We start from the raw sequence: 11,732 nt of genomic DNA, 5'->3' as shown, positions 1-11,732 counted from the left end.
GCCACTACAACAGCCTTGCAGCAGCCCCTTATCACCTCTCTCATGTCCCTGCAACCTTGCTGCATCCACATCCACTAAGACCTGCAACACAACAACGTTCAGCCACTGCCACAGCCCTACAGCAGCCCCTTATCATTCCTTTCTCACGTTCTACCAAGCCCCCTTTCTTCTCTCTTTGTCTTGCTGCAACACCTCTGCTCTCTCTGCCCTTCTCCCTCTCCACATTTTCTTCCACAGGCTAAATAACCTCCCCTCTCAAACTTTTTCTCTCCTAGACGTTTCACCTCTCACAATAGCAATACTCCCATCGTTCCCCACTCTTCCTGGCCATTACAGCAACCACCATCATCATCAATACTCCATTGCAGTACCTTCACTGCAACGTACACCTCCACAGCCATCACATCCAGTGCTGCAACAACCCTCCCAGCCTTCTCTGTCACGTCCTCTACACCTCCCCGACTCTTTCTCTCTATTCTCTTCTCCTTCACAACACCCCTAATACAGCCACGTTTTGCTGAACCAGAACCACCCTTGTTGTCCCCCTCTCTATCTCCATCTCTAGAACAACCCATTGCTGCAACAATTTCCCGCTATGTTCACGTCATAAACCAACAGTCCTCCCAGCCATCTCTCAGACATCATCTTCTACGCGCCATAAATACTTGCAAGTCTTTGGGTTGTACCTGGACGAGTCGAATCACGCTATGTTTCCTTATAGGTAAGTTCATTTTTTGGAGTTTTTTTGCTGTTGTTTGTTTTTTCATTTTCTTCACTCCTCATACTTCATGGCACATTGTGTATTTTCCCATCTATTATTGTATGTTAAATTTTCTTCTACATGAGGTTTCACGTTGATTCTAGGCATCATGGTCCTCGTGGAATTTGTCGTGAAAAAGATTTTTTTAGGCTCGTGATGTTACGTAATGATTTTGTCGCGCTTAAGGGAGATGCATCGTTTTACTTTTTGGTGTTTGTCTTGGCATATTGATAGGATTAGAAGAGTTTTTATTTTATGCATTCTTTATTTTTATTATTTTTTGCATGCCAATAAGGTCAAGAGAATATTTACGTTTTAACAATTTCCTAGTTTTGAGAATTTTGCATTTTCCCATTCAATTTCATGTCCATAAGAATTTGAGATTTCCTAATTAAGAAATTTGATATTTTTCGGAAATTTTCTATTTTGGAGAATTCATTTTGTAAACTTCCAATTTGGTAACTCATCATATTTTTTTCAAATTCTAAATTTAAAAAAATTCAAGTTCCTATTTAGAAATTTCACAAGTTCCAACTTAGTAGTTTTGATATTCATGTTTTTTTTTCTTATTTGGAGAATGATTCGGGAGCTTTCTATTTTGAATAATTTGGGAATGTCGCTATGTGAATGCTAGAATGTGAGGTGCGATTCAAGGCTTTTTCAAGGTTCCCCTTTTGTTCGAAATTTAATAAATAATCATGTAATAATTGGGACATTTTTGACCATAAGGTTCGTTTGGCAAACCCGATATAAATTGGTGATGATGATTGGACCATAGTCTTGACTTTAGTCTCTACCCGTTGATCGTAGGATAGTTTTGGATTGTAATAGAGACCGATCATTTTGATCGGACGGGTTCGGTGCCTAACACCTTCCGAAACCTGTAATCTGACCCCTTACCCATCTCTTTGATCCGTGGATCGACCCATATCTATTTGGAGTTAATTTTAATTCCTAGACCTAAACTAGGTGGCGACTCCCATTTTTCAAAAATCCCCATTTACCAATCAGACCCCTTTAAACTATTTAGTGATGAAGGATCGAGGCGATTTCAGTATTTGACCTGAATTTGAGTCGGGTCAAGGGATATTGACTAAACCATATTGAGCCCATTTTTTATTTGGATCTACTTAAAGGATTCAAATCCCCTAAATTCAATTTTTGGATGACTTTAATTTCAGGTTATGTTCAACTCGTTTTATACCCTAGCACACACAACTTGGCCATTGGAATTGTTTCAGGCTACATAGGGTTCATCCTATTACATAGGTATATCCTAACTTTGAAATATAATTTATTCCTTTTGGCAATACTATAGCTATTTAAAAGCCATTGGTTAATTTGCCTAAATTTTTGCCTGATTAGCGATGTCTAGTTTTTGGATTTAGGCTATTTCTTTAAGAGAGCTACTATTTCCATATCAACATTTACTAATGCCACACCAAATTCCTATGTAAATCACCAAAGAATTGCACACAATTGGTGTGGCAATAATAACTCTCTTCTTTAATCACTCATACTGGCATGGTTCACTAATCTTGGCTAAACCCTATATGCAATTTCTAAACCCCCTAAAGTTTTCCATGACTATATTAAGATCACCTGACCATTACATTTTCAAAAATCATTCCAGTTATTTTTATTCTAGACTATAAACACTCATTTTTCTAAACCAAATCAAGGCCACAATATTTTCAAATAAATAGTAATATATTTTTAAATATCGAGACATGTCCCAACCATGGATCAAAGTTTTCTTTCATTTCAAAATGTTCTTGTAAAACATTTTTGTTCAACCAAACACCCTAGAACATTCTATATTTCAAGTTCAACATTGATTATTGTCTCATTAATTGCAAAATGGTCCCTCGAGTTATGGTCTCACTTTCTTTCCTTATTTTGCATCATTGAGCGCTGGCCTAATTATATTGGGTTCTTGCCCAAGATTTGATGTTTCTTCGGGGTACCTCCATTCTACTTCCAAGAGAATTTTATTGAATCTTACTTCTTTTACCATTTGTTCGGAATTTTAAAAGAGAGTAAAAAAAAGTAGTTAGAAGATTTTTCTCGACACCTTACATTTAGCCTTACGTATTTTTTTCCTACATGGGTTAGAAATTTTTGAATGAGCTAAATTTTGGTGAGGATGATCTTTATGGTGAGGAGCTATTCCTCACCAAAAATCAGCCCATTCCAAAATTTCTAATCCCATCAAAAGTGGTTTACAAAAAATGGACGGTCCACAATCTTTCAACATGTAAACATGGGGCTAGAAGATTTGGAATGGGCTGGTTTTTTGTGAGTATGATTTCCTCACCATAGATATCATCCTCACAAAAAATCAGCCCATTCTAAAACTTCTAACCCATGTAAGGACAAAACAAGTTAGGCAAATAATAGGATGCTAGACATTTCCCATATATATATCTTAGAAAACTTGATTTATAAAATAATAAGTTTGAAAATATAGGTGTGCGGTTAGAATCTGATGGACAGCTTTGATGGACTCTACCTCACTAATCCAAGGTCGTTCCAAGCACCTCCTTCCTCGCAGTGGCGTGGTACATGCCAAAATCCCTCTGACGCTCAAGTTAGAGAAGCAGAGGAATCTTCTAAAAAAATTGGTTAGACCTCTGATCTCCCCCAAAAAGATCCTCTTCCACAGTGCTTACTATGTTCCTTATAGTTCCTTGTTACGAATCAAGGTTTCCCCTTTTTCGGACGGCAATCCTGGGATATCCCTTGACTTTACGGGGTTGTTTACCTAACGAGGATCTTCTGAATTGATCGTACTATTCTACAGAGATCTCTGGGATTAACGTGTGCACATCAGATTTACGGTTACTCTATGACCAGGCCTATCCTGCTTGGCTGGCCTAGTTTCACTTAATGTTGTGTTGCCCTTTGAGCTAGGATAGGGAGATCACCGCTTTGATCTGCCCTGCTTGAAGAGGCAGCGCTTGTAGGTTGACCTATGCCTAGTATCACTTAATCAACTAGGACACATGTACAGCTTAGATTAAAGTGTAATTATTTCCCTCTACAGTTACCCCCTCTCGAGGAGACATGAAGTCTCTTCGTCTCCTCGAGACATGTGTTTGCTTTCTCATTGGGTACCTTGATTCTCCACAATTACTTCTGCTATTCCCGAATCGACACATTCAATGCAACGTCGTTTCAAATCACTTTTGACGACTGAGATAGGTCACTATTTATCTGTATCCATCCACGTGTCCCACTATCTTATGTACTACCCCCAAATTACGATGTTTAAGTTGGACTCATGTTGTCCTCTCAGGCATATGTGCTCCACTATTTATTCTTATAAATAGGGGGCTTAGCATTCATTTCTTTTCTAATTGTGCCAAAACTCTGAAATTCTGCCTTCTTGTTTTCCAACGAAAATGTTTTCTATCTCCTTCTTTTTGCTTTGCTACTACTGTTACCTTTCTTCGATCGAGGTAATATTATTTTATTGTATTATTTTTGTACACATTTTCTTTCTTCATGGCTATTAGTGCAACCCAACTTCGACGGAATCTCTATATTCTCGCCTATGTATCTATTCGAGTCAACAAGGACCTTGATACCCCTGGTGAATGTCATCAGGAAGAAATTATGGTCTATGTTGGCCAATTTAAGGTTGACCTCAGTTTTCCTCTCTTTCTTCCTTAGAGACATACTGAGTAAGATAAATCGGCCCCAGGCCAAATATCTGGGAACTTCTACCGTCTAGTGGAGATTGTGGAGAAGATGGGTGTAACCACCAAAAACTTCCTTTTCAGATACAATCTGAAGGCCATCTCCCAACGTCCGGGGTACTACTCGTTGTTCTCCAAGAGTGCAGTAGTGGCATTGGTTCCTTCTCTTCCTAGTTTCGACAAAGGGTGGCACAAAGACCCCCTTTTCATCTCTAGGGACTGGAAGTTTGCCCCTGGTGTTCTTCATGAGGTATTTAAGGTCCCTCAGACTTTTCAGGGTAAGACTAACTCGTGATTGCTAGTTGTGTCTCACTCTTCTACTCGGTTCTACGACTTTATTTTGCTTTTGGCTTTTACTTTACTTTATCTACAGATTCTTCTGCCCTTGTTACTGTTGAGGCTAGGAAGGAACAACGCAGAGCATCTAAAGATTGGAGGCTTGTGGTAGTGGACCTCCAAACTAGAGTTGCTAAGAGGACGGTGGTGGAAGACCTCCTTTCTGTCGTGTCATGGCCACCTGCACCATGAGTTACTTATAGTCAAGCCGAGCGGACCATGAAAATCTTGATCCATTCCCTTTCGCCTCTATTCTTCTTCAACCTCCCCCATAACAAGGGGCTTTTTCTGGTCAAGCTTCTTTTGCCCAAGTCGAACAGGACCTGAAACGTTTTGATACATTCTTGGACTCTGTTTCGTATCCTCCTTCATCTGAAATTTTGTCAGGGTCTTCCGACGTCATGAACATCGACCTCTCGAAGTTTTCATTCTCATGTTTTCCTGTCATCAAGATAGTTCATCCCCCTGACCCAATCAAGAAGAGGAAGAAAAAGAAGATTCAGACCTCTCAGGGCTTCAACCTCACTAGAGAAACTAGGAGCTGGCTATAGTGCCCGGAGGGTTGCCTGTCATTGCTTCTACCTCTACTTTTGCTTCTACTGTGGTTGCTACTGATTTTACTACTATAGCCGTTATTGTCCCTACTGAGCTTTCTGAGCGGATTCAGACTCTGGTAGGGTAAAGTTTTGCCACTTCCAAGGAGCACAACCCTGCTCCTAACCTATAGTTGTGAAAAAGGCGTCATTGGTCAGGAAAAGTTTGAGAAATTCTACTCCTTTAGAGGAATCCGAGCACAAGGGTCCTAGATTTCGTAAGACTCCTTTAGAGGCAGCTGCATTCGCTTAGATGGGTTGTATGGCCTTCCTCCAGGATGGGAATGAGAATAATGTTTTTCGACCCCTCTCATACGTTTACAATAAGAACTGCGGGGTAAAGGACCCTGTTGACGTTGCTTCTCTGCTTTCCCAATCCATTTTTCCCATGAATTGGGATGTCGTTAACCGGGCTAATGCTGACCTGGGCTTTGGTCGGTTTGCTCACGACCGTCACTAAGTAATTTTCTATTTTTCCTGTCCTGCCATCTATTCTGTATGTTCTGCTTACTTAAATGTTTTACTCTGCCTCGCAGGCCCACGTCTACCGAACCCTGGCCTTCCTGAAGTAGCGTGAGGTTGAGAACCAAGCGGTTGTCCTAACCAGGGAGCATGAAAAAAAAAAGTCTACTCCAAAATGAGCTAGCCTTTTCAAGCTAATTTTTCTAGGTGGATAAAGAGGAGATGGAGGTTAATTTGACCCATTTTTCTAAGGATCTTGGAAGCCTCCAATAGGAAGTTGATAAATCTCCAGGGTGCTCTGCAACTGGAATTGGCTAGCTACAAAGAAAGAATGCAAAGAAAAGATGTAGAGCTAGAGGAGCTCCGAGAGAAAGTGTAGCAACAAGAAGTTGAGCTAGGTTCTCTGAGAGCATGTGTTGAATCAATTAGGGCAACTCAAGCCAAGGAAGATGAGGCTGAGATCAAGAGGTTGTTGGGGGGCAACTACAAACCCAATACTCACAGTTTACAGAGAAGGCTTCTACTAAGGCCTATCATGAAGGCTTTGAGGCTACTCGACTTCAATATGAGGAGGAGGAAGAAGAGGGGGACGATGAGGAAGACATGGATGATGCTCCTTTGGTTTCTCATGTTAGGAACATGTCTTGGATTGGACGTTTTGGGCGACCCCTACCCTTTCAACTGGATAAGGAGGGAAACCCTGTGGTTGTCCTGAAATGAGCCCCTAGTGAGCTTATGGAGGCTAGGCTTACCTTAGAATTGAATCATGTCAGACGACAGATTCTTCAGCCCAAACCAACAATCTGCCCTCTGTTTTACCTTCTGATCTGCCTTTCGTCCCTATTATTAACGTGGATCAGGATGAAGCGATTGACCCTCCGAGTTCTACTACTAAGGCTGATCCTCTTCTTCCTACTTCTGAGGCTGATCCTTTTATTCTTGCTACTCAGACTTCGCCTTCTGCCAATTAACCTTCCACCATTGAATGAAGATCTAATATTTGTTTTTTGTTACTGCGTTTTGTATTATCCTCTCTTTGGGATCTCTCTTGTGTATTTTTCCCTTTGTTATTAAAGAAGAGAAATTTTGCTTTTACACAACTATTGTTTCGTTTAAAGCTTTACCTCTTCTTACTGCTATACACTACCTACATAATCTGCTAGTCTATCTTTTAACTTAGCATAACTTTCAACATTATGCTCTACTTAAGAATTCTAGTAATTCTAGTTTGTCACATCGCTTGCTTTACTCAAGCTTACTTAAGCCATCTGCTCACTCATTTCTAATGCGAAATTTATCGCATCGTTTGTACTGTTGCACTACGCATTCTACTCATATTTACTTCCTTAACTGAATCGTTGCACTACACATTTTGCTACCTTAGCTAAATTGTTGCACTGCTCATTCTGCTCATAGCACTACTACTCTGTTTGGATTGCTCATGCTTCAGAAATCGGCTTATTATACTACTATTCTGCTCATAACACTGCACATTCTACTACCTTAGCTAAATTGTTTCACTGCTCATTCTGCTCATATCATTGCTACTCTGCTTGGACTGCTCATGCTTAAGAAATCAACTTATTTTACTGTTATTCTGCTTAAACTGCTCATGCTTACTATACTCTTCCCCCAGGTTCTATCTTAAGTAAGTCTTACTTAGGTAAAACCTTTTAGTGGATGACTACAATAAACTTGGGAGGAGGGAATACCCCTGAGTTACTTTTCTTGAAGAAGGCTCTAACTCTGCTTGTACAATAGTTAAATTTAATGTTCTTGAACTCGTGATAGAGTAGGACCCCAACCAGCTTCTTACTCTACCAATGAAGGTAGAGAAGACCCACGTAGGTTTGGATCTAGGTAGGATCCACATTAGTACTTTTGTTACTCGTATCAAAATTGGGCCCCGACCAACTGTTTACTCTGCCAACTAAGGTAGAGAAGACCCACGTAAGTCCAAATCCAAGTGGGATTCAACTTAAGTGCTCTTGAAACTTGTGACAAAGTAAGACCCCGACCAGTTTTTTGTTCTGCCAATGAAGGTAGGGAAGACCCGCGTAGGTTCGGATCCAGGCGGGATTCACATTAGTGCTACTGTTACTCGTGTCAAAGTTGGGCCCTGATCAGTTTCTTATTCTGCCAATTAAGGCAAAGAAGACCCATGTAGGCCCAGATACAGGTGGAATCCAACTCCAGTGCTAATTCCTGCGCATAAGTTAATAGTAATCAAAGAATATTATTCACTGATAATATCTTTTTAAGTTACAAGCATTCAACGGTCTAGGCAGCTCTTGATCCGACATCGTTATCAAGTAATAGGCTCCTTTTTGGCTTATCCTTGCTACTCTATATGGCCATTCCCAGTTAGCACCCAGTTGGCCATTGTTTTGCTCTCCTACTTTCTAGAATACCCTGCATAGCACTAAATCTCCTTCCTTAAACTACATATGGTTAACCTTCTTATTGAAGTAGCTTTGCAGCTTATTGTGATAATGTTTTAGTCTTACCAATGCTGCTTCTTGCTTTTCTTCTAATAAATCTAATTCTGTAATCATCTACTGGCTATTTCGGTCGGTTTGCACTACTCTTAATCTTATCGTAGGGAAGCTATTTTCCATAGGGATCATTGCTTCCACGTCATAGACCATAACAAATGGTGACATCCTTGTAGAGGTTCTAGCAGTTGTCTTGTAGGCCCATAATACGCCATGCAAGACTGTGGTCTACTTGCCCTTCGTTTCTTTTAGTATTTTCTTTAGGGTATCTATCAATACCTTATTTGTATCCTCTGCCTGTCCGTTGCCTTATGATACTGTGACATTGAGAATAACTATGTTATTCCATGCTCTTCACAAAAATCTCTAATTCGATCTCTTGCAAATTGTCTCCATTATCAAAGACTATAATGTGTGGTAAACCAAGTCTACAGATAATGTTTTCCCATAGGAACTTCTGGACTTCCTACTGACGTATTCTAATTAGAGGGAGTGATTATGCCCACTTGGTGAAATAATCTGTTGCCACTCATAAGAAAGTCAAGTTACCTGGTGCCCTAGGCAGTGGGCCTACTAGATCGATTTCCCATTGTGCAAATGGCCAACAGCTGATGAGGGAGTAGAGCTGCACTGTCAACTATCGAATTATTTTTCCATGCCTTTGGTAACTATTGCAGTGTTTGACATGCAGTGCTATGTTTTTCTGCAAATCGGGCCAGAAATACCCTTGAGATAGTACTTTATAGGACAAAGTGCTCGCCCCGAAATGATTTCCACAGTCTCCTTTGTGGATTTCACTTAACACACCCTTTGCCTCATCTGGTACTAAGCAATGCATGAGTGGCCTTCCAATAGACTTTCTGTACAAAATTCCGTCTAGAATAGTGTACCACTTTGTTCTGTTTTTGATTCGTCTGGCCTCTTTTGGATCGCTGGGTAGCTCCCCTTACTACAAGAAGGCTAGGATTGGGTTCATTCATCCATGGTCCCCTACGACCGCTACCACACTGACCGGCTCTGGTTCGTCTTTGGCGAGACGTTCCTGGTAGCCCAATAACAATTCTCTCTTGCCTTGCCTGCCAATATCGAGGCTACGTATGCTAAAGCATTTGCATACCTGTTGTCTTTTCAAGGTATATACTCCACTTTAATCTCTTCTGCTTGAAGCATGACAGACCTAATATTCTCCAAATAGAGTTGCATCTTGGGATTCCGTGCCTCAAATGTCCCATTGACGTGATTGACTATCGACTGCGAGTCACTGAAGAATGTTGCCTTTGTTACATCTAGCCCTACTAAAGAATTGAGGTCGAATAGCATTGCCTCATATTCTGCTTCATTTTTCAATGCCCTGAATCCTAGTCTGACAACCTTCTCTATCCTGGACCCGTTTAGAGTAATCAACACCACTCCTATTCCTGATCCTTCCACATTTGACGATCCATTTACGCAAACTTTCCACCTTGGGTTATTATGCAATTCTTGATCTTCTTCCTCATTCCCCAACTCATTTACCAATAGATCCGCCTTTTCTTCTATCGGGAAATTCGCCAAGAAATCAACTACTGCTTGGCCTTTCAATGAGACTATGGGCTTAAACTCTATGAGCTTGTAGACACCCCATTTTTGCATCCGCCTGATTAATCAAGTCGTCGACCCGATCGCAAAGGTTCCCAATGATGGATGTCTATTCCAATACTTCATTTTGTTACCAGATATGTTTCAAAAATCCGGATGAGGTATCTCGAACTGACAAAACTTAGAAACCACGCTACGCTAGGAAAATACGACCCCAGAAACATAGAAATCATCATCTTGCAAATAAAAAAGAAGCTTCACGATAAAAATCACTAAATTACCAAAATACCCCTAACATCAAAACAACTCTAGAGCCTGCATTACGCTTAGGAAAACCCACTCAAACACATAAAACAATAAATCGAAACCAAGTAAACCACTTCGCCAATTTTCACAAAATTTGATAAAATTACGAAAATACCCCTCATAAAGTTCACGATCATTTCATACAAAAAACTTCATAAATGACAAAAACCAACATTCCCATTGAATTCCTTACGAAAAACTGATTCCAAAACATCTTGGAACATTGAAAAATGACTTAAAACGTAAAAAATCCTCTCCGAGGGCAAAACGGTAATTTCACAATTTTCATAATTAAAAAATTCGAAATTAATAAATAAAATATTAAATAATTAAAGTGAAACATTAATGAAATTAATTTAAAAAGTTGAACCTAAAAAATCGATTAATTGGACTCTCAGGCAAAATTGTTGAGGGTTCGTGGGATATTTCTTTAAGGACCCTCCATTTGGGGGTCCAAAGAATTAAAGATATAATAGAAGGGGGTTCTCCAAAAATTAAAAGTAAATCAAGCAAGACTAAAGTCAAGGTATTAAAGTCAATCAAGTGAGACTGAAGTCAAAATTAAAGTCAATCAAACAAGACTGAAGTCAAGGTACTAATCGAGTCAATCTCATAAGACTAAGGTCAAAACCCTAAATCAAAACTCTAATCTAAACTAATCAAGTCAATCTCATAAGACTAAGGTCAAAACCCTAAATCCAAACCCTAATCTAAAACTAATCAAGTCAATCTCATAAGACTAAAGTCAAAATCCTAAAATCCTAAAGACTAAGTCAAAACCCTAATTGAAACCCTAAAAGTAACCCTAATCAAACCATAATGCTTCTAAAAACTTTATAAATAGGAGCCTCCACACCCTATTTTCGTATCAAAGAAAAAACCTAGGAAAAGTAGGTGAAGAAGCCCCCACAACCCCTCCAAAATCCTAATTTTGGAGCCCCAACTCCTTCCCTAACACCCCTACTTCGATTTTAGCCTAAAAAACACCCAAAAACCTTTCAAAAACACCCCAAAAATCCACCACAAATTCGAAGCATCCAGATCCAAGAAAGAGACACCTTGCCTTGGAGATCAGAAATCAGATTCGGAGACAAGCGAAGTAAGGAGTACGGTACAAGGAACTCCTTTTTAGATCTGAGGGAATAGTACTTTTGCAGATCGAAGGTAAGGTTTTTTTTATTATTTTTTAAATCTAGGTTTTATCATTAGCGATGTAGTTATATTTGGTATAAGTAGAGACCGGCATTGGCCGGGCGGGGTTGGTGCCTAACACCTTCCAACCCCGTAACATGATCTCCGGATTTAGATTTCTATAGTAGACTAGTTCTTTTTTATCCATTGTAGGGTCAGTTTGGTTCCTAGACCACAATAACTAGGTGGCGACTCCCAAACCTCAAGGGTCAAAAGCGGATCCGCGCACCCCGCGGATCGAGGGCGCTTTCAGTGGCGACTCCGCTGGGGACATTTGAGGATCAGACTTGAAAAGTCCCAAGTATGGGAA

At 40.1% G+C, this 11,732-nt stretch overlaps 1 long non-coding RNA gene across 1 annotated transcript in view; it reads left to right on the top strand.

Annotated features, from left to right (window-relative positions):
* Positions 1-11,732, top strand: part of LOC147387676 (uncharacterized) — a 32,755-nt gene continuing 21,023 nt past the window's right edge. Inside the window, exons 1-2 of the long non-coding RNA XR_015171336.1 lie at positions 1-721; positions 1,942-2,029. This is a non-coding gene — a long non-coding RNA (uncharacterized LOC147387676). The remainder of the gene's footprint in view (positions 722-1,941; positions 2,030-11,732) is intronic.

This window comes from Akebia trifoliata, chromosome 13 (genome assembly GCF_017979445.1).
Source record: "Akebia trifoliata isolate Shusen 1 chromosome 13, ASM1797944v1, whole genome shotgun sequence".
Lineage (NCBI taxonomy): Eukaryota > Viridiplantae > Streptophyta > Magnoliopsida > Ranunculales > Lardizabalaceae > Akebia > Akebia trifoliata.
Note: the sequence above shows the minus strand (reverse complement) of the source record. Positions and strands in the feature narration are given on the sequence as shown.